Source organism: Mustela nigripes, chromosome 5 (genome assembly GCF_022355385.1).
Source record: "Mustela nigripes isolate SB6536 chromosome 5, MUSNIG.SB6536, whole genome shotgun sequence".
Taxonomy (NCBI): domain Eukaryota; kingdom Metazoa; phylum Chordata; class Mammalia; order Carnivora; family Mustelidae; genus Mustela; species Mustela nigripes.
The window spans coordinates 133,586,819-133,592,348 of record NC_081561.1 but is presented as its reverse complement, the minus strand read 5'-3'; the positions used below and the strand labels follow the sequence as shown (position 1 = coordinate 133,592,348).

The 5,530-nt window shown below is 48.5% G+C and overlaps 1 long non-coding RNA gene across 1 annotated transcript; it reads right to left on the bottom strand.

Annotated features, from left to right (window-relative positions):
• Positions 1–1,121: 1,121 nt before the first annotated feature.
• On the bottom strand, positions 1,122–4,738 carry LOC132017501 (uncharacterized). The gene is made up of 3 exons (XR_009404297.1): positions 4,504–4,738; positions 3,734–3,865; positions 1,122–1,976 (listed from the first exon to the last, which is right to left on the bottom strand). It is a non-coding gene; the product is annotated as an uncharacterized LOC132017501 (long non-coding RNA).
• Positions 4,739–5,530: the final 792 nt, after the last annotated feature.

Genomic DNA, 5,530 nt, shown 5'->3' with positions numbered 1-5,530 from the left:
AGCAAAAGTTTAATGAAAATTTTAAGCAACGTGACATTAAAGATTTGTCGTAATAAAAGATGGCTTATTTTAGGAAATAGTTCTGGCAGGACTTAGTTAATCTTGGAATTACATGAATGTATAAAAAGTTTCCTCTTGAGTTTTCTGGGTAAGATTCAGTTTCCAAGTAGTGGCTTTTTTTCCCCTTTCATATGCTCTGGTTATAAAATATAATATTTTAAGTTGACTGGATAGAATTTGAATTTTTAATATATTAAACTAATAGATATTGTGTTTCAAAAAAAGATAATACACAGTTCCATAATATTAACCATTGTCACTATGCTGCACATTAATCCCCAGAATTTATGAGTCTCATACCTGCAAGTTTGTATCTTTTACCACCTTTTCCCATTCCCACTGTCCTTTCAAGTAGAGTTTTCTTGATTATTTGTGAGATTTTCAAGCCTTTCATAGGCTTATTTGCCATGTACTGCAGCTTTGGAGAACCAGACTTGTTCCAATGGTTGTAAGAGTGCTTTAAATATTCTGGATACTGATCCTTTGTCCATGATAAAACATTTTTTTATTATTACTATTTTGTATTATGTTATGTTAGGCACCATACAGCACATCATTAGTTTTTGATGTAGTGTTCCATGATTCACTGTATGCATTTAACACCCAGTGCTCCAGGTGATATGTGCCCTCCTTAATACCCACCACCAGGTTCACCCATCCCCCACCCCCTCCCCATCTAAAACTCTCAGTTTCTCAGAGTCCACAGTCTCTATGGTTCATCTCCCCCTATGATTTCCACCTTCTTCATTCTTCCCTTCCTTCTTCTAATATTCTCCATATTATTCCTTATGCTCCACAAGTAAGTGAAACCATATGATAATTGACTCTCTCCGCTTGACTTATTTCACTCAGCATAATCTCCTCCAGTCCTGTCCATGTGTCTGATTTCCAACACGGAAGGAGAACTTGGGAAATATTCTTTGTTCAGAATTCTTGTTCAGTCAGTTAGAAGGCCAAGTACAGGAATCCCAACAGTTATCACTGTTAGGTCTGTTATTAAATGAAATGAGACTGAGACAAAGTGAACGCTACTTAAAGCTTTATTTATGATAAGTATTAGAAGTTAAACTGATTGGTCAGGGGAACGAGACTGAGACAAGGTGAAAGATGCAAAGCTCTATTCTATGCTAAGCATTAGAAGTCAGACTGACTGGCCAGGGGTGTCTCCAAAGAGAGTGACCCCTCCCAATCTTACAGGCTACCTTTTATTGGGTAAAACAGTAACCCATATTTTGGTATCTCAACCCATTGGGTTTGTGTGTCTCTTGCTGATTGGCTAGTTTCATCCGGTCTGGTGACGTGTTATTCAAGATTACTCCATACTAGGACAGTTACAAACAGTACTTTCTGGGAAGGCTTAGTCAGTTAACATATTCAATGTGAATAATAAGATCGTCGTCCTTCCCAAGATGGAGTCATTTAGGTTTGGGCAAGACCTTCTCACTGTTACAAACAGTACTTTGTACTGATTAGATGTCTCTATCTGCCCTGACTCGTCCTTGTATTCTGGGCTCTGTTATCAGGAACTAGCCGACTACATTTCACTGGTTTCCCAGACTTGTTTCTAATTAAGTTTCTCTGGGGGGGCAGGGTCAATTTAAGTTTTATTGCAGAAACAACAAAAATGGCTATTTACCCAAGATGGAGTTGCTCTGGCTAAATAGGTCCTTACAATCACCAGAGTATCCATGTTATGAAAAAGTGCAGAAGTGGGTCATCATGACCGAGAACGAAGGCAGGGAAATACTCCATCTCCACCATAATCATGATCTCCTGGAGGACTGGAGAATTCCGCCTTCACTACAAGGATCAAAGGTCCCATCGGTGGATATGGACAGCAGGTAGAAGCAACTCATCAGAAGGGAGAGCAGGTGTAGGAGAGCAGATCCTCAGGCCTTCTGTAGCAACTTCAGCCTCTAAAAGAGAAACAGGAGCTTGTTCCAGTGGCTATGACAATCTTGGGTCAGTCTTCTTGGGCTTCTCCCTCCCCAGTTACTGCCTGGCTCAAAGCCCAGCTCACACTGAGGGTCAAGTATCACCATACACTATCCGCCCCTCCCCCAACCCTGGGACACCCAACCCCTGGGTCCAGCAGCCTGACCAAACTCTTCCCTCATTACCATAAAACAGTCATCCAGGCCTTACTACTGAACACCTAGGTTCAAGAGTAAAGCCGCCAATGATTCATCTGTTCCTATGACATAGATCCTGGCCACCCTCTGGCCATGTGAGAAGGCCTAAGGGTGTGGCTGGGAGCCCTACCCAGAAAGGGACCTGGATCCTGGTTCCTGTAGCCTTGGGGAAGGTTACAGGCAAAGATCCATCTTCCCCTGTCTTCAGACTTTCCTCCCCTTGGTAGCTGAACACAAGGTCTGAGTGTGACTGTCCTTGCCCTGCCACACCTTTTCCTGGTCCAGTCAGGAGACAGAATCCCATTCTAACAGCAGCTCAGTGCCCCCTCCAGAGGCACTCTGAGGCACCTCTGCTCAAGGCAGAGGTAGTTCAGCTGGATGGGGCTCTGGGCTCTGCAGGAGGCTAGCTGCCAGGTTCTGAGAGCACCAGGGCTGAGCCAGGTGTCCCAGGGACCCTGGAGCTCTGGCCTTCGAAGCTCATCCTGGAGAGTCTCCCCCATGGGCCCTCTGGTTAGCTGCCACCACCCAAGCAGAGTAGCATGGGAGCAGAGCCCTGCAAGCCAGCCTTTGGTTGGGTGGGCAACGGCCTTCCCACCCCTTTTCTTTGGTTCAGACACAGGCCCCTCTCCTGGACGCAGCATGGAGAGGTCCCCATCCCTAGGGCACATCACGTGCGGCCACCTGCTGCTCTTCCCCAATCCAGAGTGTTGTCCATGCCTGGTGCTCCTACTGTCTGCACACCACCCCTTACTTGGGCGCCACCCAAGGTGAAAAGCTGGTCTGAGCCAGGCCTGATTTTGCTCAATCCCTTTAGCAAAAACAGGATGTAAAGTTTGGGGTCAGGGGAGCCCTGTGCTTTTCCAGCAGCCTTAGCAAGGCGATATCAGAGCTCAAGGAATAAGCTTGCCCAGGTAACAGCTATCAAGCATGTGAGAACTTGGTCCCGGCTCCTTCTATAGGTCAACTTGACGGGCCAAGGGACACCCCCCAGTAGCTGGGAAAACATTCTTTCTGGGTCTGTCTAGAGAGTGTTTCTGGAAGACATGAGCATTTGAATCAGTAGACTGAGTAAAGGAGACTGTCCTCATCGAATCCACAAGGGCCTGAATGGAACAAATGGAGGAGGAAAGGTGACTTTGCTCTCAGTTTGGCTGGGCCATCCTTCTCCTACCCTCAGTGTTGGTCATTAGCACTCCTGGTGTTTGGTTCTTTGGACCTGGACCTAGACTTACACCACAGATGCCTTGATTCTCGGGCCTTTGGGTTTGCGCTGGAAGCCCACCACCAGCTTCCCTGCTTCTCCAGCTCACAGACCCCCCAGTCGTGAGCCAATCCCTTGTAATAATTATCTACCTCAACCTCTACATCAACAGCTCCTGATGAGTCTCTTTCTTGGGAGAAGCTAATATAGTCCAACGCATCTGGTCTCATGTTCAGGTGAGAAGGTTCAAGTAAAAGGACAAGGGCTGGCCATTCGCCTTTCTCTGTGCTCACCCCAGGCCATCTGCCTCTCACTTCTGACTCAGTTCTGCCCACAGTACCTGTTACTCAAAGGACCATGCCTTGGACAACAAGGAGGATTGAGTGCGTGAGGACCACAAGGAGGACAGAAGTGATCGGCCTGATGGCGGCGTCTTTGACCAGAGCTACAGGCAGGCTTGTGGCCGTTGCTCCTGAAATGAAAACACAGTAGTGAGAGCCCTGATTAGGGGCCCCAAACCGGGGGCATGAGTCATTAGCTGCTGCTTCCCCACGTAATCCTACAGCCCAGATGTCTTCCTTCTGCCATGTTTGTGGCAGCCGCTGTGACTGGTCCTGGGGATGGAAGGTTCATGCAGATCATATAGCTAATGGGGGAAGCAAGGCTTTCCGTATAGACAGTCACTCGTGCTGTGACAGAAGAGGAGGGGACACGTATGGATGGTGACAGAGACATCTTGTCAGGAGCTGACATTTCACCTGGCACTGAAGGATTTCAAGAAAGAGACCAGGGGACACAAAAAACAACAATGAGGACCAGAAAAGGGAACAGTAAGAAGTAAATCTCTGGAAACAGAATGAGGCCTGCAGGTTGGGGCCAGGAAGAAATCCAGAGAGAAATAAAGGTATGTGCAGTAGGGAGAGATGCCAGGAGGTGAGCAGGGAAAGGAAGGACACTAGGACACACTAGTGGCCCTTGTACTCCCAAGCACAACTCATCATGTATGCATCACACACACACACACACACACACACACACACACACACACACTATGGCGGGGTCGGCCAATCTCTTCAAGAGAACCAGCACTCCATCCAGTCTTGTAGTTACCTGTGGTCTCCTGTGTCTCGTTGCTGTGCTCCCGCAGTTTCTGGAGCCATCTCTTACAGTCTCCGTTTGCGATCTTCATGAGGAGCTCGGTCAGCTCTCTGTCACCGTCCAACATGTCCTTAACCTGTTGGCCTCCAGGAGGAAACTGTATCCACTTTCTGTTCTCCGGGTCAAAGAGGCAGGTGAACTGCTCATTGAAGACAAACTGCCAGGATCTTCTGCTGTGTCCGTGGGCCCCACGCTCACACATGAGCCTGCCCTGCAGGGTGAGACAATCTGCCCCCGCCCCCACCAGGGGAAACAGTTCAGCCTCTGGTCTTGATCAATCCTTTGACCCACCCACTGCACACTCCTCAGCTCCCCTTCACCCTCCTGGTCCTGCTCTGGCCTCCTTGTCTGCCCTGGCTGCTGGGACCCACTTCGAAGTTTTACATGAACACCATAGCTCCCCAGCCGTGCCAAAATGTTCTCCTTCTGCCCTGGGCCTTTGGACTCACTGCTCTTAGTGAAAATCTCTGCTTTGATGTCCAGCAGTTTCTTTCTGAGCTCTTCCCCCAGGTCCTCCAGAGGTTCCATCTGTGTGTCCCAAAATGCTGTGTCCTTCAGCTTCATCCCCCAAGGACCAACAGATATGACCCGCTTGCTTCCACAGGCATAATAAAGAAACTCGTTTCCATTGACCTGGCCTTGAATCTCACACCATGGTTGTCCAGGCCTGGCCTGAGATGTGATGGAGAAATTGTAGGAAAGCAAGAGAGCATCTGGGAAGGAAAAACACAGGTGGAACTTGGTGCTGGAAGAAAAAGAGCAGCAGGCACCCCGCTGCCATCCAGGTGACAGCAATAGAATATGTGGAAGGAGGAGCAAGGATTGTCCCCACACAGCGGCTCCCCCAGTGTAGAGGCTGGCGCCCTTCCCCTTTTGGGATAGGATCAGGATACCTCTGGAAGTACACATATCCCCAGATGGGAACCTGGGCCTACCAGGCCAAACCATCAGTCACTCTACCCAGTGCACACACAGGCCA